The 17,502-nt window shown below is 40.8% G+C and overlaps 19 non-coding genes across 19 annotated transcripts; 12 read left to right on the top strand and 7 right to left on the bottom strand.

Annotated features, from left to right (window-relative positions):
* Positions 1 to 75: 75 nt before the first annotated feature.
* Positions 76 to 149, bottom strand: TRNAN-GUU (transfer RNA asparagine (anticodon GUU)). The gene has a single exon. It is a non-coding gene; the product is annotated as a tRNA-Asn (tRNA).
* Positions 150 to 1,890: 1,741 nt separating this feature from the next.
* TRNAA-AGC (transfer RNA alanine (anticodon AGC)) lies at positions 1,891 to 1,963 on the top strand. The gene has a single exon. It is a non-coding gene; the product is annotated as a tRNA-Ala (tRNA).
* A 108-nt stretch (positions 1,964 to 2,071) lies between these two features.
* TRNAY-GUA (transfer RNA tyrosine (anticodon GUA)) lies at positions 2,072 to 2,157 on the top strand. Its single transcript is given in 2 exon segments — positions 2,072 to 2,108; positions 2,122 to 2,157. It is a non-coding gene; the product is annotated as a tRNA-Tyr (tRNA).
* Positions 2,158 to 2,380: 223 nt separating this feature from the next.
* TRNAN-GUU (transfer RNA asparagine (anticodon GUU)) lies at positions 2,381 to 2,454 on the bottom strand. The gene has a single exon. It is a non-coding gene; the product is annotated as a tRNA-Asn (tRNA).
* A 1,914-nt stretch (positions 2,455 to 4,368) lies between these two features.
* On the top strand, positions 4,369 to 4,454 carry TRNAY-GUA (transfer RNA tyrosine (anticodon GUA)). Its single transcript is given in 2 exon segments — positions 4,369 to 4,405; positions 4,419 to 4,454. It is a non-coding gene; the product is annotated as a tRNA-Tyr (tRNA).
* A 223-nt stretch (positions 4,455 to 4,677) lies between these two features.
* On the bottom strand, positions 4,678 to 4,751 carry TRNAN-GUU (transfer RNA asparagine (anticodon GUU)). Its single transcript has one exon. It is a non-coding gene; the product is annotated as a tRNA-Asn (tRNA).
* Positions 4,752 to 6,492: 1,741 nt separating this feature from the next.
* On the top strand, positions 6,493 to 6,565 carry TRNAA-AGC (transfer RNA alanine (anticodon AGC)). The gene has a single exon. It is a non-coding gene; the product is annotated as a tRNA-Ala (tRNA).
* A 108-nt stretch (positions 6,566 to 6,673) lies between these two features.
* Positions 6,674 to 6,759, top strand: TRNAY-GUA (transfer RNA tyrosine (anticodon GUA)). Its single transcript is given in 2 exon segments — positions 6,674 to 6,710; positions 6,724 to 6,759. It is a non-coding gene; the product is annotated as a tRNA-Tyr (tRNA).
* A 2,029-nt stretch (positions 6,760 to 8,788) lies between these two features.
* On the top strand, positions 8,789 to 8,861 carry TRNAA-AGC (transfer RNA alanine (anticodon AGC)). The gene has a single exon. It is a non-coding gene; the product is annotated as a tRNA-Ala (tRNA).
* A 108-nt stretch (positions 8,862 to 8,969) lies between these two features.
* On the top strand, positions 8,970 to 9,055 carry TRNAY-GUA (transfer RNA tyrosine (anticodon GUA)). Its single transcript is given in 2 exon segments — positions 8,970 to 9,006; positions 9,020 to 9,055. It is a non-coding gene; the product is annotated as a tRNA-Tyr (tRNA).
* A 223-nt stretch (positions 9,056 to 9,278) lies between these two features.
* Positions 9,279 to 9,352, bottom strand: TRNAN-GUU (transfer RNA asparagine (anticodon GUU)). Its single transcript has one exon. It is a non-coding gene; the product is annotated as a tRNA-Asn (tRNA).
* Positions 9,353 to 11,084: 1,732 nt separating this feature from the next.
* On the top strand, positions 11,085 to 11,157 carry TRNAA-AGC (transfer RNA alanine (anticodon AGC)). Its single transcript has one exon. It is a non-coding gene; the product is annotated as a tRNA-Ala (tRNA).
* A 108-nt stretch (positions 11,158 to 11,265) lies between these two features.
* On the top strand, positions 11,266 to 11,351 carry TRNAY-GUA (transfer RNA tyrosine (anticodon GUA)). The gene is given in 2 exon segments: positions 11,266 to 11,302; positions 11,316 to 11,351. It is a non-coding gene; the product is annotated as a tRNA-Tyr (tRNA).
* A 223-nt stretch (positions 11,352 to 11,574) lies between these two features.
* TRNAN-GUU (transfer RNA asparagine (anticodon GUU)) lies at positions 11,575 to 11,648 on the bottom strand. Its single transcript has one exon. It is a non-coding gene; the product is annotated as a tRNA-Asn (tRNA).
* Positions 11,649 to 13,389: 1,741 nt separating this feature from the next.
* Positions 13,390 to 13,462, top strand: TRNAA-AGC (transfer RNA alanine (anticodon AGC)). Its single transcript has one exon. It is a non-coding gene; the product is annotated as a tRNA-Ala (tRNA).
* A 108-nt stretch (positions 13,463 to 13,570) lies between these two features.
* TRNAY-GUA (transfer RNA tyrosine (anticodon GUA)) lies at positions 13,571 to 13,656 on the top strand. Its single transcript is given in 2 exon segments — positions 13,571 to 13,607; positions 13,621 to 13,656. It is a non-coding gene; the product is annotated as a tRNA-Tyr (tRNA).
* A 223-nt stretch (positions 13,657 to 13,879) lies between these two features.
* Positions 13,880 to 13,953, bottom strand: TRNAN-GUU (transfer RNA asparagine (anticodon GUU)). Its single transcript has one exon. It is a non-coding gene; the product is annotated as a tRNA-Asn (tRNA).
* A 1,732-nt stretch (positions 13,954 to 15,685) lies between these two features.
* TRNAA-AGC (transfer RNA alanine (anticodon AGC)) lies at positions 15,686 to 15,758 on the top strand. Its single transcript has one exon. It is a non-coding gene; the product is annotated as a tRNA-Ala (tRNA).
* Positions 15,759 to 16,175: 417 nt separating this feature from the next.
* Positions 16,176 to 16,249, bottom strand: TRNAN-GUU (transfer RNA asparagine (anticodon GUU)). Its single transcript has one exon. It is a non-coding gene; the product is annotated as a tRNA-Asn (tRNA).
* Positions 16,250 to 17,502: the final 1,253 nt, after the last annotated feature.

The following is a 17,502-nucleotide window of genomic DNA, read 5'->3' as shown; positions in this document are numbered from 1 at the left end:
TACTTTATGGAGATGCTGAGCACCAATGTGAAAACGTCTTCAACTGTAGCATGCTACCCAAGCAAAAGGAACCAACGTCCCTGGGTGGACTCGAACCACCAACCTTTCGGTTAACAGCCGAACGCGCTAACCGATTGCGCCACAGAGACACAAACGCCTGCCGAACTTTCGTCTAACAGCCGGACGCACCCACCAGTTTTAACCGGAACCTTAAACAATGGTCAGACACCATTTCCTCTAATGATTTTCAACAATAATATGACACAAGAAAGCAAAAAAAAACAAAGAAACAATTGCAGAACCCCAGGAGTACTCTAGTCGCCAACAAATATGTAATGGCTGAAAATTTACATGTCATCGACCTGAACACAAACAGTCATTAGAATTTTACTCTGTACATCTGTTAACACAAGCAGAGTGGCGCAGCGGAAGCGTGCTGGGCCCATAACCCAGAGGTCGATGGATCGAAGCCATCCTCTGCTAAATTGTGCTGCATTGCATCTTTTTCTACAAACTAGCTAAGTTTTTTTCACTTCCCCATTTTGGTTCTCTATATACAGAGAAATGGTTTGCTAGAAAATTGCTCGACTGTATTTGTAGACCATAATTCACATTGTGAAACCCAGCGGTCAATGGATTGAAACCAACCTCTGCTAAATAGTTGTGTTTTATAAACTTCATCATTGCATATCAACTGAACTTTTCTGTCAACAGCAAACGTGTCTCGGATCAAAAACACTAGTCAAAATCCTAAATCCCAGTACAACTCGTGCCAAAGGACCAGAAGGAGATTCGCGACCTCTCAGCATTTTCTATATTCAAACCAAACCATAAAAGATCAATCTTTTCGCTTGGGATTGTGCTGCATTACAACTTTTTTCTACAAACTAGGTAAGTTTTTTTTCATTCCCCCAGTTTGGTTCTCTATATACAGAGAAATGGTTTACTAGAAAATTGCTCGACTGTATTTGTAGGCCATAATTCACATTGTGAAACCCAGCGGTCGATGGATCGAAACCAACCTCTGCTAAATAGTTGTGTTTTATAAACTTCATCATTGCATATCAACTGAACTTTTCTGTCAACAGCAAACGTGTCTCGGATCAAAAACACTAGTCAAAATCCTAAATCCCAGTACAACTCGTGCCAAAGGACCAGAAGGAGATTCGCGACCTCTCAGCATTTTCTATATTCAAACCAAACAATAAAAGGTCAATCTTTTTGCTTGGGATTGTGCTGCATTACAACTTTTTTCTACAAACTAGGTAAGTTTTTTTTACTCCCCCAGTCTGGTTCTCTACATACATAGAAATGGTTTGCTAGAAAATTGCCCGACTGTATTTGTAGGCCATAATTCACATTGTGAAACCCAGCGGTCGATGGATCGAAACCAACCTCTGCTAAATAGTTGTGATTTATAAACTTCATCATTGCATATCAACTGAACTTTTCTGTCAACAGCAAACGTGTCTCGGATCAAAAACACTAGTCAAAATCCTAAATCCCAGTACAACTCGTGCCAAAGGACCAGAAGGAGATTCGCGACCTCTCAGCATTTTCTATAATCAAACCAAACCATAAAAGGTCAATCTTTTTGCTTGGGATTGTGCTGCATTACAACTTTTTTCTACAAACTAGGTAAGTTTTTTTTACTCCCCCAGTCTGGTTCTCTACATACGTAGAAATGGTTTGCTAGAAAATTGCTCGACTTTATTTGTAGGCCATAATTCACATTGTGAACTCCGTAGATGTTCTTCAAATATGGGAGAAAGGAATCTGTACTTAAAAAAAAAAAAAAAAAAAAAAAAAAAAGCACTCAATGGCACATTTGACTATAAGTAAACTGTGACATGGTGTGGCGTGAAACTGATAATGGCGTTCGTCGGGCATGGGGGATTAGCTCAAGTGGTAGAGCGCTCGCTTAGCATGCGAGAGGTAGCGGGATCGATGCCCGCATTCTCCAATACAATCTTTGGATTCCTTTTTCAGTTGGCCGAGTGAATTGTTTATGCCACCTGCTCGTGGCACACACGTCCAAACCTTGAAGACTTTCAACAATGGCTAAATCAAGCCTTCGATAGCTCAGCTGGTAGAGCGGAGGACTGTAGATCTAAATTAGCAATCCTTAGGTCGCTGGTTCAATTCCGGCTCGAAGGAAGTTTTGTGTATTCTATCAGATGTTTTCAACCTTCTGGCAAATACCAGACAGCTATGCTCTTTCTGGACATGTAGACAGAAACACAACCGGAAAGTTTTTTCTCCAGTTTGCCTTGTGAATTCAAAACTTAGGCAGCAACAGTGCTTTTACTTTATGGAGATGCTGAGCACCAATGTGAAAACGTCTTCAACTGTAGCATGCTACCCAAGCAAAAGGAACCAACGTCCCTGGGTGGACTCGAACCACCAACCTTTCGGTTAACAGCCGAACGCGCTAACCGATTGCGCCACAGAGACACAAACGCCTGCCGAACTTTCGTCTAACAGCCGGACGCACCCACCAGTTTTAACCGGAACCTTAAACAATGGTCAGACACCATTTCCTCTAATGATTTTCAACAATAATATGACACAAGAAAGCAAAAAAAAACAAAGAAACAATTGCAGAACCCCAGGAGTACTCTAGTCGCCAACAAATATGTAATGGCTGAAAATTTACATGTCATCGACCTGAACACAAACAGTCATTAGAATTTTACTCTGTACATCTGTTAACACAAGCAGAGTGGCGCAGCGGAAGCGTGCTGGGCCCATAACCCAGAGGTCGATGGATCGAATCCATCCTCTGCTAAATTGTGCTGCATTGCATCTTTTTCTACAAACTAGCTAAGTTTTTTTCACTTCCCCATTTTGGTTCTCTATATACAGAGAAATGGTTTGCTAGAAAATTGCTCGACTGTATTTGTAGACCATAATTCACATTGTGAAACCCAGCGGTCAATGGATTGAAACCAACCTCTGCTAAATAGTTGTGTTTTATAAACTTCATCATTGCATATCAACTGAACTTTTCTGTCAACAGCAAACGTGTCTCGGATCAAAAACACTAGTCAAAATCCTAAATCCCAGTACAACTCGTGCCAAAGGACCAGAAGGAGATTCGCGACCTCTCAGCATTTTCTATATTCAAACCAAACCATAAAAGATCAATCTTTTCGCTTGGGATTGTGCTGCATTACAACTTTTTTCTACAAACTAGGTAAGTTTTTTTTCATTCCCCCAGTTTGGTTCTCTATATACAGAGAAATGGTTTACTAGAAAATTGCTCGACTGTATTTGTAGGCCATAATTCACATTGTGAAACCCAGCGGTCGATGGATCGAAACCAACCTCTGCTAAATAGTTGTGTTTTATAAACTTCATCATTGCATATCAACTGAACTTTTCTGTCAACAGCAAACGTGTCTCGGATCAAAAACACTAGTCAAAATCCTAAATCCCAGTACAACTCGTGCCAAAGGACCAGAAGGAGATTCGCGACCTCTCAGCATTTTCTATATTCAAACCAAACCATAAAAGGTCAATCTTTTTGCTTGGGATTGTGCTGCATTACAACTTTTTTCTACAAACTAGGTAAGTTTTTTTTACTCCCCCAGTCTGGTTCTCTACATACATAGAAATGGTTTGCTAGAAAATTGCCCGACTGTATTTGTAGGCCATAATTCACATTGTGAAACCCAGCGGTCGATGGATCGAAACCAACCTCTGCTAAATAGTTGTGATTTATAAACTTCATCATTGCATATCAACTGAACTTTTCTGTCAACAGCAAACGTGTCTCGGATCAAAAACACTAGTCAAAATCCTAAATCCCAGTACAACTCGTGCCAAAGGACCAGAAGGAGATTCGCGACCTCTCAGCATTTTCTATATTCAAACCAAACCATAAAAGGTCAATCTTTTTGCTTGGGATTGTGCTGCATTACAACTTTTTTCTACAAACTAGGTAAGTTTTTTTTACTCCCCCAGTCTGGTTCTCTACATACATAGAAATGGTTTGCTAGAAAATTGCCCGACTGTATTTGTAGGCCATAATTCACATTGTGAACTACGTAGATGTTCTTCAAATATGGGAGAAAGGAATCTGTACTTAAAAAAAAAAAAAAAAAAAAGCACTCAATGGCACATTTGACTATAAGTAAACTGTGACATGGTGTGGCGTGAAACTGATAATGGCGTTCGTCGGGCATGGGGGATTAGCTCAAGTGGTAGAGAGCTCGCTTAGCATGCGAGAGGTAGCGGGATCGATGCCCGCATTCTCCAATACAATCTTTGGATTCCTTTTTCAGTTGGCCGAGTGAATTGTTTATGCCACCTGCTCGTGGCACACACGTCCAAAACTTGAAGACTTTCAACAATGGCTAAATCAAGCCTTCGATAGCTCAGCTGGTAGAGCGGAGGACTGTAGATCTAAATTAGCAATCCTTAGGTCGCTGGTTCAATTCCGGCTCGAAGGAAGTTTTGTGTATTCTATCAGATGTTTTCAACCTTCTGGCAAATACCAGACAGCTATGCTCTTTCTGGACATGTAGACAGAAACACAACCGGAAAGTTTTTTCTCCAGTTTGCCTTGTGAATTCAAAACTTAGGCAGCAACAGTGCTTTTACTTTATGGAGATGCTGAGCACCAATGTGAAAACGTCTTCAACTGTAGCATGCTACCCAAGCAAAAGGAACCAACGTCCCTGGGTGGACTCGAACCACCAACCTTTCGGTTAACAGCCGAACGCGCTAACCGATTGCGCCACAGAGACACAAACGCCTGCCGAACTTTCGTCTAACAGCCGGACGCACCCACCAGTTTTAACCGGAACCTTAAACAATGGTCAGACACCATTTCCTCTAATGATTTTCAACAATAATATGACACAAGAAAGCAAAAAAAAACAAAGAAACAATTGCAGAACCCCAGGAGTACTCTAGTCGCCAACAAATATGTAATGGCTGAAAATTTACATGTCATCGACCTGAACACAAACAGTCATTAGAATTTTACTCTGTACATCTGTTAACACAAGCAGAGTGGCGCAGCGGAAGCGTGCTGGGCCCATAACCCAGAGGTCGATGGATCGAAGCCATCCTCTGCTAAATTGTGCTGCATTGCATCTTTTTCTACAAACTAGCTAAGTTTTTTTCACTTCCCCATTTTGGTTCTCTATATACAGAGAAATGGTTTGCTAGAAAATTGCTCGACTGTATTTGTAGACCATAATTCACATTGTGAAACCCAGCGGTCAATGGATTGAAACCAACCTCTGCTAAATAGTTGTGTTTTATAAACTTCATCATTGCATATCAACTGAACTTTTCTGTCAACAGCAAACGTGTCTCGGATCAAAAACACTAGTCAAAATCCTAAATCCCAGTACAACTCGTGCCAAAGGACCAGAAGGAGATTCGCGACCTCTCAGCATTTTCTATATTCAAACCAAACCATAAAAGATCAATCTTTTCGCTTGGGATTGTGCTGCATTACAACTTTTTTCTACAAACTAGGTAAGTTTTTTTTCATTCCCCCAGTTTGGTTCTCTATATACAGAGAAATGGTTTACTAGAAAATTGCTCGACTGTATTTGTAGGCCATAATTCACATTGTGAAACCCAGCGGTCGATGGATCGAAACCAACCTCTGCTAAATAGTTGTGTTTTATAAACTTCATCATTGCATATCAACTGAACTTTTCTGTCAACAGCAAACGTGTCTCGGATCAAAAACACTAGTCAAAATCCTAAATCCCAGTACAACTCGTGCCAAAGGACCAGAAGGAGATTCGCGACCTCTCAGCATTTTCTATATTCAAACCAAACAATAAAAGGTCAATCTTTTTGCTTGGGATTGTGCTGCATTACAACTTTTTTCTACAAACTAGGTAAGTTTTTTTTACTCCCCCAGTCTGGTTCTCTACATACATAGAAATGGTTTGCTAGAAAATTGCCCGACTGTATTTGTAGGCCATAATTCACATTGTGAAACCCAGCGGTCGATGGATCGAAACCAACCTCTGCTAAATAGTTGTGATTTATAAACTTCATCATTGCATATCAACTGAACTTTTCTGTCAACAGCAAACGTGTCTCGGATCAAAAACACTAGTCAAAATCCTAAATCCCAGTACAACTCGTGCCAAAGGACCAGAAGGAGATTCGCGACCTCTCAGCATTTTCTATAATCAAACCAAACCATAAAAGGTCAATCTTTTTGCTTGGGATTGTGCTGCATTACAACTTTTTTCTACAAACTAGGTAAGTTTTTTTTACTCCCCCAGTCTGGTTCTCTACATACGTAGAAATGGTTTGCTAGAAAATTGCTCGACTTTATTTGTAGGCCATAATTCACATTGTGAACTCCGTAGATGTTCTTCAAATATGGGAGAAAGGAATCTGTACTTAAAAAAAAAAAAAAAAAAAAAAAAAAAAGCACTCAATGGCACATTTGACTATAAGTAAACTGTGACATGGTGTGGCGTGAAACTGATAATGGCGTTCGTCGGGCATGGGGGATTAGCTCAAGTGGTAGAGCGCTCGCTTAGCATGCGAGAGGTAGCGGGATCGATGCCCGCATTCTCCAATACAATCTTTGGATTCCTTTTTCAGTTGGCCGAGTGAATTGTTTATGCCACCTGCTCGTGGCACACACGTCCAAACCTTGAAGACTTTCAACAATGGCTAAATCAAGCCTTCGATAGCTCAGCTGGTAGAGCGGAGGACTGTAGATCTAAATTAGCAATCCTTAGGTCGCTGGTTCAATTCCGGCTCGAAGGAAGTTTTGTGTATTCTATCAGATGTTTTCAACCTTCTGGCAAATACCAGACAGCTATGCTCTTTCTGGACATGTAGACAGAAACACAACCGGAAAGTTTTTTCTCCAGTTTGCCTTGTGAATTCAAAACTTAGGCAGCAACAGTGCTTTTACTTTATGGAGATGCTGAGCACCAATGTGAAAACGTCTTCAACTGTAGCATGCTACCCAAGCAAAAGGAACCAACGTCCCTGGGTGGACTCGAACCACCAACCTTTTGGTTAACAGCCGAACGCGCTAACCGATTGCGCCACAGAGACACAAACGCCTGCCGAACTTTCGTCTAACAGCCGGACGCACCCACCAGTTTTAACCGGAACCTTAAACAATGGTCAGACACCATTTCCTCTAATGATTTTCAACAATAATATGACACAAGAAAGCAAAAAAAAACAAAGAAACAATTGCAGAACCCCAGGAGTACTCTAGTCGCCAACAAATATGTAATGGCTGAAAATTTACATGTCATCGACCTGAACACAAACAGTCATTAGAATTTTACTCTGTACATCTGTTAACACAAGCAGAGTGGCGCAGCGGAAGCGTGCTGGGCCCATAACCCAGAGGTCGATGGATCGAAGCCATCCTCTGCTAAATTGTGCTGCATTGCATCTTTTTCTACAAACTAGCTAAGTTTTTTTCACTTCCCCATTTTGGTTCTCTATATACAGAGAAATGGTTTGCTAGAAAATTGCTCGACTGTATTTGTAGACCATAATTCACATTGTGAAACCCAGCGGTCAATGGATTGAAACCAACCTCTGCTAAATAGTTGTGTTTTATAAACTTCATCATTGCATATCAACTGAACTTTTCTGTCAACAGCAAACGTGTCTCGGATCAAAAACACTAGTCAAAATCCTAAATCCCAGTACAACTCGTGCCAAAGGACCAGAAGGAGATTCGCGACCTCTCAGCATTTTCTATATTCAAACCAAACCATAAAAGATCAATCTTTTCGCTTGGGATTGTGCTGCATTACAACTTTTTTCTACAAACTAGGTAAGTTTTTTTTCATTCCCCCAGTTTGGTTCTCTATATACAGAGAAATGGTTTACTAGAAAATTGCTCGACTGTATTTGTAGGCCATAATTCACATTGTGAAACCCAGCGGTCGATGGATCGAAACCAACCTCTGCTAAATAGTTGTGTTTTATAAACTTCATCATTGCATATCAACTGAACTTTTCTGTCAACAGCAAACGTGTCTCGGATCAAAAACACTAGTCAAAATCCTAAATCCCAGTACAACTCGTGCCAAAGGACCAGAAGGAGATTCGCGACCTCTCAGCATTTTCTATATTCAAACCAAACCATAAAAGGTCAATCTTTTTGCTTGGGATTGTGCTGCATTACAACTTTTTTCTACAAACTAGGTAAGTTTTTTTTACTCCCCCAGTCTGGTTCTCTACATACATAGAAATGGTTTGCTAGAAAATTGCCCGACTGTATTTGTAGGCCATAATTCACATTGTGAAACCCAGCGGTCGATGGATCGAAACCAACCTCTGCTAAATAGTTGTGATTTATAAACTTCATCATTGCATATCAACTGAACTTTTCTGTCAACAGCAAACGTGTCTCGGATCAAAAACACTAGTCAAAATCCTAAATCCCAGTACAACTCGTGCCAAAGGACCAGAAGGAGATTCGCGACCTCTCAGCATTTTCTATATTCAAACCAAACCATAAAAGGTCAATCTTTTTGCTTGGGATTGTGCTGCATTACAACTTTTTTCTACAAACTAGGTAAGTTTTTTTTACTCCCCCAGTCTGGTTCTCTACATACATAGAAATGGTTTGCTAGAAAATTGCCCGACTGTATTTGTAGGCCATAATTCACATTGTGAACTACGTAGATGTTCTTCAAATATGGGAGAAAGGAATCTGTACTTAAAAAAAAAAAAAAAAAAAGCACTCAATGGCACATTTGACTATAAGTAAACTGTGACATGGTGTGGCGTGAAACTGATAATGGCGTTCGTCGGGCATGGGGGATTAGCTCAAGTGGTAGAGCGCTCGCTTAGCATGCGAGAGGTAGCGGGATCGATGCCCGCATTCTCCAATACAATCTTTGGATTCCTTTTTCAGTTGGCCGAGTGAATTGTTTATGCCACCTGCTCGTGGCACACACGTCCAAAACTTGAAGACTTTCAACAATGGCTAAATCAAGCCTTCGATAGCTCAGCTGGTAGAGCGGAGGACTGTAGATCTAAATTAGCAATCCTTAGGTCGCTGGTTCAATTCCGGCTCGAAGGAAGTTTTGTGTATTCTATCAGATGTTTTCAACCTTCTGGCAAATACCAGACAGCTATGCTCTTTCTGGACATGTAGACAGAAACACAACCGGAAAGTTTTTTCTCCAGTTTGCCTTGTGAATTCAAAACTTAGGCAGCAACAGTGCTTTTACTTTATGGAGATGCTGAGCACCAATGTGAAAACGTCTTCAACTGTAGCATGCTACCCAAGCAAAAGGAACCAACGTCCCTGGGTGGACTCGAACCACCAACCTTTCGGTTAACAGCCGAACGCGCTAACCGATTGCGCCACAGAGACACAAACGCCTGCCGAACTTTCGTCTAACAGCCGGACGCACCCACCAGTTTTAACCGGAACCTTAAACAATGGTCAGACACCATTTCCTCTAATGATTTTCAACAATAATATGACACAAGAAAGCAAAAAAAAACAAAGAAACAATTGCAGAACCCCAGGAGTACTCTAGTCGCCAACAAATATGTAATGGCTGAAAATTTACATGTCATCGACCTGAACACAAACAGTCATTAGAATTTTACTCTGTACATCTGTTAACACAAGCAGAGTGGCGCAGCGGAAGCGTGCTGGGCCCATAACCCAGAGGTCGATGGATCGAAGCCATCCTCTGCTAAATTGTGCTGCATTGCATCTTTTTCTACAAACTAGCTAAGTTTTTTTCACTTCCCCATTTTGGTTCTCTATATACAGAGAAATGGTTTGCTAGAAAATTGCTCGACTGTATTTGTAGACCATAATTCACATTGTGAAACCCAGCGGTCAATGGATTGAAACCAACCTCTGCTAAATAGTTGTGTTTTATAAACTTCATCATTGCATATCAACTGAACTTTTCTGTCAACAGCAAACGTGTCTCGGATCAAAAACACTAGTCAAAATCCTAAATCCCAGTACAACTCGTGCCAAAGGACCAGAAGGAGATTCGCGACCTCTCAGCATTTTCTATATTCAAACCAAACCATAAAAGATCAATCTTTTCGCTTGGGATTGTGCTGCATTACAACTTTTTTCTACAAACTAGGTAAGTTTTTTTTCATTCCCCCAGTTTGGTTCTCTATATACAGAGAAATGGTTTACTAGAAAATTGCTCGACTGTATTTGTAGGCCATAATTCACATTGTGAAACCCAGCGGTCGATGGATCGAAACCAACCTCTGCTAAATAGTTGTGTTTTATAAACTTCATCATTGCATATCAACTGAACTTTTCTGTCAACAGCAAACGTGTCTCGGATCAAAAACACTAGTCAAAATCCTAAATCCCAGTACAACTCGTGCCAAAGGACCAGAAGGAGATTCGCGACCTCTCAGCATTTTCTATATTCAAACCAAACCATAAAAGGTCAATCTTTTTGCTTGGGATTGTGCTGCATTACAACTTTTTTCTACAAACTAGGTAAGTTTTTTTTACTCCCCCAGTCTGGTTCTCTACATACATAGAAATGGTTTGCTAGAAAATTGCCCGACTGTATTTGTAGGCCATAATTCACATTGTGAAACCCAGCGGTCGATGGATCGAAACCAACCTCTGCTAAATAGTTGTGATTTATAAACTTCATCATTGCATATCAACTGAACTTTTCTGTCAACAGCAAACGTGTCTCGGATCAAAAACACTAGTCAAAATCCTAAATCCCAGTACAACTCGTGCCAAAGGACCAGAAGGAGATTCGCGACCTCTCAGCATTTTCTATATTCAAACCAAACCATAAAAGGTCAATCTTTTTGCTTGGGATTGTGCTGCATTACAACTTTTTTCTACAAACTAGGTAAGTTTTTTTTACTCCCCCAGTCTGGTTCTCTACATACATAGAAATGGTTTGCTAGAAAATTGCCCGACTGTATTTGTAGGCCATAATTCACATTGTGAACTACGTAGATGTTCTTCAAATATGGGAGAAAGGAATCTGTACTTAAAAAAAAAAAAAAAAAAAGCACTCAATGGCACATTTGACTATAAGTAAACTGTGACATGGTGTGGCGTGAAACTGATAATGGCGTTCGTCGGGCATGGGGGATTAGCTCAAGTGGTAGAGCGCTCGCTTAGCATGCGAGAGGTAGCGGGATCGATGCCCGCATTCTCCAATACAATCTTTGGATTCCTTTTTCAGTTGGCCGAGTGAATTGTTTATGCCACCTGCTCGTGGCACACACGTCCAAAACTTGAAGACTTTCAACAATGGCTAAATCAAGCCTTCGATAGCTCAGCTGGTAGAGCGGAGGACTGTAGATCTAAATTAGCAATCCTTAGGTCGCTGGTTCAATTCCGGCTCGAAGGAAGTTTTGTGTATTCTATCAGATGTTTTCAACCTTCTGGCAAATACCAGACAGCTATGCTCTTTCTGGACATGTAGACAGAAACACAACCGGAAAGTTTTTTCTCCAGTTTGCCTTGTGAATTCAAAACTTAGGCAGCAACAGTGCTTTTACTTTATGGAGATGCTGAGCACCAATGTGAAAACGTCTTCAACTGTAGCATGCTACCCAAGCAAAAGGAACCAACGTCCCTGGGTGGACTCGAACCACCAACCTTTCGGTTAACAGCCGAACGCGCTAACCGATTGCGCCACAGAGACACAAACGCCTGCCGAACTTTCGTCTAACAGCCGGACGCACCCACCAGTTTTAACCGGAACCTTAAACAATGGTCAGACACCATTTCCTCTAATGATTTTCAACAATAATATGACACAAGAAAGCAAAAAAAAACAAAGAAACAATTGCAGAACCCCAGGAGTACTCTAGTCGCCAACAAATATGTAATGGCTGAAAATTTACATGTCATCGACCTGAACACAAACAGTCATTAGAATTTTACTCTGTACATCTGTTAACACAAGCAGAGTGGCGCAGCGGAAGCGTGCTGGGCCCATAACCCAGAGGTCGATGGATCGAAGCCATCCTCTGCTAAATTGTGCTGCATTGCATCTTTTTCTACAAACTAGCTAAGTTTTTTTCACTTCCCCATTTTGGTTCTCTATATACAGAGAAATGGTTTGCTAGAAAATTGCTCGACTGTATTTGTAGACCATAATTCACATTGTGAAACCCAGCGGTCAATGGATTGAAACCAACCTCTGCTAAATAGTTGTGTTTTATAAACTTCATCATTGCATATCAACTGAACTTTTCTGTCAACAGCAAACGTGTCTCGGATCAAAAACACTAGTCAAAATCCTAAATCCCAGTACAACTCGTGCCAAAGGACCAGAAGGAGATTCGCGACCTCTCAGCATTTTCTATATTCAAACCAAACCATAAAAGATCAATCTTTTCGCTTGGGATTGTGCTGCATTACAACTTTTTTCTACAAACTAGGTAAGTTTTTTTTCATTCCCCCAGTTTGGTTCTCTATATACAGAGAAATGGTTTACTAGAAAATTGCTCGACTGTATTTGTAGGCCATAATTCACATTGTGAAACCCAGCGGTCGATGGATCGAAACCAACCTCTGCTAAATAGTTGTGTTTTATAAACTTCATCATTGCATATCAACTGAACTTTTCTGTCAACAGCAAACGTGTCTCGGATCAAAAACACTAGTCAAAATCCTAAATCCCAGTACAACTCGTGCCAAAGGACCAGAAGGAGATTCGCGACCTCTCAGCATTTTCTATATTCAAACCAAACCATAAAAGGTCAATCTTTTTGCTTGGGATTGTGCTGCATTACAACTTTTTTCTACAAACTAGGTAAGTTTTTTTTACTCCCCCAGTCTGGTTCTCTACATACATAGAAATGGTTTGCTAGAAAATTGCCCGACTGTATTTGTAGGCCATAATTCACATTGTGAAACCCAGCGGTCGATGGATCGAAACCAACCTCTGCTAAATAGTTGTGATTTATAAACTTCATCATTGCATATCAACTGAACTTTTCTGTCAACAGCAAACGTGTCTCGGATCAAAAACACTAGTCAAAATCCTAAATCCCAGTACAACTCGTGCCAAAGGACCAGAAGGAGATTCGCGACCTCTCAGCATTTTCTATAATCAAACCAAACCATAAAAGGTCAATCTTTTTGCTTGGGATTGTGCTGCATTACAACTTTTTTCTACAAACTAGGTAAGTTTTTTTTACTCCCCCAGTCTGGTTCTCTACATACGTAGAAATGGTTTGCTAGAAAATTGCTCGACTTTATTTGTAGGCCATAATTCACATTGTGAACTCCGTAGATGTTCTTCAAATATGGGAGAAAGGAATCTGTACTTAAAAAAAAAAAAAAAAAAAAAAAAAAAAGCACTCAATGGCACATTTGACTATAAGTAAACTGTGACATGGTGTGGCGTGAAACTGATAATGGCGTTCGTCGGGCATGGGGGATTAGCTCAAGTGGTAGAGCGCTCGCTTAGCATGCGAGAGGTAGCGGGATCGATGCCCGCATTCTCCAATACAATCTTTGGATTCCTTTTTCAGTTGGCCGAGTGAATTGTTTATGCCACCTGCTCGTGGCACACACGTCCAAACCTTGAAGACTTTCAACAATGGCTAAATCAAGCCTTCGATAGCTCAGCTGGTAGAGCGGAGGACTGTAGATCTAAATTAGCAATCCTTAGGTCGCTGGTTCAATTCCGGCTCGAAGGAAGTTTTGTGTATTCTATCAGATGTTTTCAACCTTCTGGCAAATACCAGACAGCTATGCTCTTTCTGGACATGTAGACAGAAACACAACCGGAAAGTTTTTTCTCCAGTTTGCCTTGTGAATTCAAAACTTAGGCAGCAACAGTGCTTTTACTTTATGGAGATGCTGAGCACCAATGTGAAAACGTCTTCAACTGTAGCATGCTACCCAAGCAAAAGGAACCAACGTCCCTGGGTGGACTCGAACCACCAACCTTTCGGTTAACAGCCGAACGCGCTAACCGATTGCGCCACAGAGACACAAACGCCTGCCGAACTTTCGTCTAACAGCCGGACGCACCCACCAGTTTTAACCGGAACCTTAAACAATGGTCAGACACCATTTCCTCTAATGATTTTCAACAATAATATGACACAAGAAAGCAAAAAAAAACAAAGAAACAATTGCAGAACCCCAGGAGTACTCTAGTCGCCAACAAATATGTAATGGCTGAAAATTTACATGTCATCGACCTGAACACAAACAGTCATTAGAATTTTACTCTGTACATCTGTTAACACAAGCAGAGTGGCGCAGCGGAAGCGTGCTGGGCCCATAACCCAGAGGTCGATGGATCGAAGCCATCCTCTGCTAAATTGTGCTGCATTGCATCTTTTTCTACAAACTAGCTAAGTTTTTTTCACTTCCCCATTTTGGTTCTCTATATACAGAGAAATGGTTTGCTAGAAAATTGCTCGACTGTATTTGTAGACCATAATTCACATTGTGAAACCCAGCGGTCAATGGATTGAAACCAACCTCTGCTAAATAGTTGTGTTTTATAAACTTCATCATTGCATATCAACTGAACTTTTCTGTCAACAGCAAACGTGTCTCGGATCAAAAACACTAGTCAAAATCCTAAATCCCAGTACAACTCGTGCCAAAGGACCAGAAGGAGATTCGCGACCTCTCAGCATTTTCTATATTCAAACCAAACCATAAAAGATCAATCTTTTCGCTTGGGATTGTGCTGCATTACAACTTTTTTCTACAAACTAGGTAAGTTTTTTTTCATTCCCCCAGTTTGGTTCTCTATATACAGAGAAATGGTTTACTAGAAAATTGCTCGACTGTATTTGTAGGCCATAATTCACATTGTGAAACCCAGCGGTCGATGGATCGAAACCAACCTCTGCTAAATAGTTGTGTTTTATAAACTTCATCATTGCATATCAACTGAACTTTTCTGTCAACAGCAAACGTGTCTCGGATCAAAAACACTAGTCAAAATCCTAAATCCCAGTACAACTCGTGCCAAAGGACCAGAAGGAGATTCGCGACCTCTCAGCATTTTCTATATTCAAACCAAACCATAAAAGGTCAATCTTTTTGCTTGGGATTGTGCTGCATTACAACTTTTTTCTACAAACTAGGTAAGTTTTTTTTACTCCCCCAGTCTGGTTCTCTACATACATAGAAATGGTTTGCTAGAAAATTGCCCGACTGTATTTGTAGGCCATAATTCACATTGTGAAACCCAGCGGTCGATGGATCGAAACCAACCTCTGCTAAATAGTTGTGATTTATAAACTTCATCATTGCATATCAACTGAACTTTTCTGTCAACAGCAAACGTGTCTCGGATCAAAAACACTAGTCAAAATCCTAAATCCCAGTACAACTCGTGCCAAAGGACCAGAAGGAGATTCGCGACCTCTCAGCATTTTCTATATTCAAACCAAACCATAAAAGGTCAATCTTTTTGCTTGGGATTGTGCTGCATTACAACTTTTTTCTACAAACTAGGTAAGTTTTTTTTACTCCCCCAGTCTGGTTCTCTACATACATAGAAATGGTTTGCTAGAAAATTGCCCGACTGTATTTGTAGGCCATAATTCACATTGTGAACTACGTAGATGTTCTTCAAATATGGGAGAAAGGAATCTGTACTTAAAAAAAAAAAAAAAAAAAGCACTCAATGGCACATTTGACTATAAGTAAACTGTGACATGGTGTGGCGTGAAACTGATAATGGCGTTCGTCGGGCATGGGGGATTAGCTCAAGTGGTAGAGCGCTCGCTTAGCATGCGAGAGGTAGCGGGATCGATGCCCGCATTCTCCAATACAATCTTTGGATTCCTTTTTCAGTTGGCCGAGTGAATTGTTTATGCCACCTGCTCGTGGCACACACGTCCAAAACTTGAAGACTTTCAACAATGGCTAAATCAAGACTTCGATAGCTCAGCTGGTAGAGCGGAGGACTGTAGATCTAAATTAGCAATCCTTAGGTCGCTGGTTCAATTCCGGCTCGAAGGAAGTTTTGTGTATTCTATCAGATGTTTTCAACCTTCTGGCAAATACCAGACAGCTATGCTCTTTCTGGACATGTAGACAGAAACACAACCGGAAAGTTTTTTCTCCAGTTTGCCTTGTGAATTCAAAACTTAGGCAGCAACAGTGCTTTTACTTTATGGAGATGCTGAGCACCAATGTGAAAACGTCTTCAACTGTAGCATGCTACCCAAGCAAAAGGAACCAACGTCCCTGGGTGGACTCGAACCACCAACCTTTCGGTTAACAGCCGAACGCGCTAACCGATTGCGCCACAGAGACACAAACGCCTGCCGAACTTTCGTCTAACAGCCGGACGCACCCACCAGTTTTAACCGGAACCTTAAACAATGGTCAGACACCATTTCCTCTAATGATTTTCAACAATAATATGACACAAGAAAGCAAAAAAAAACAAAGAAACAATTGCAGAACCCCAGGAGTACTCTAGTCGCCAACAAATATGTAATGGCTGAAAATTTACATGTCATCGACCTGAACACAAACAGTCATTAGAATTTTACTCTGTACATCTGTTAACACAAGCAGAGTGGCGCAGCGGAAGCGTGCTGGGCCCATAACCCAGAGGTCGATGGATCGAAGCCATCCTCTGCTAAATTGTGCTGCATTGCATCTTTTTCTACAAACTAGCTAAGTTTTTTTCACTTCCCCATTTTGGTTCTCTATATACAGAGAAATGGTTTGCTAGAAAATTGCTCGACTGTATTTGTAGACCATAATTCACATTGTGAAACCCAGCGGTCAATGGATTGAAACCAACCTCTGCTAAATAGTTGTGTTTTATAAACTTCATCATTGCATATCAACTGAACTTTTCTGTCAACAGCAAACGTGTCTCGGATCAAAAACACTAGTCAAAATCCTAAATCCCAGTACAACTCGTGCCAAAGGACCAGAAGGAGATTCGCGACCTCTCAGCATTTTCTATATTCAAACCAAACCATAAAAGATCAATCTTTTCGCTTGGGATTGTGCTGCATTACAACTTTTTTCTACAAACTAGGTAAGTTTTTTTTCATTCCCCCAGTTTGGTTCTCTATATACAGAGAAATGGTTTACTAGAAAATTGCTCGACTGTATTTGTAGGCCATAATTCACATTGTGAAACCCAGCGGTCGATGGATCGAAACCAACCTCTGCTAAATAGTTGTGTTTTATAAACTTCATCATTGCATATCAACTGAACTTTTCTGTCAACAGCAAACGTGTCTCGGATCAAAAACACTAGTCAAAATCCTAAATCCCAGTACAACTCGTGCCAAAGGACCAGAAGGAGATTCGCGACCTCTCAGCATTTTCTATATTCAAACCAAACCATAAAAGGTCAATCTTTTTGCTTGGGATTGTGCTGCATTACAACTTTTTTCTACAAACTAGGTAAGTTTTTTTTACTCCCCCAGTCTGGTTCTCTACATACATAGAAATGGTTTGCTAGAAAATTGCCCGACTGTATTTGTAGGCCATAATTCACATTGTGAAACCCAGCGGTCGATGGATCGAAACCAACCTCTGCT

Source organism: Dendrobates tinctorius, unplaced genomic scaffold (genome assembly GCF_039654945.1).
Source record: "Dendrobates tinctorius isolate UK_male_01 unplaced genomic scaffold, ASM3965494v1 ptg000251l, whole genome shotgun sequence".
In the NCBI taxonomy this organism is placed as follows: domain Eukaryota; kingdom Metazoa; phylum Chordata; class Amphibia; order Anura; family Dendrobatidae; genus Dendrobates; species Dendrobates tinctorius.
Note: the sequence above shows the minus strand (reverse complement) of the source record. Positions and strands in the feature narration are given on the sequence as shown.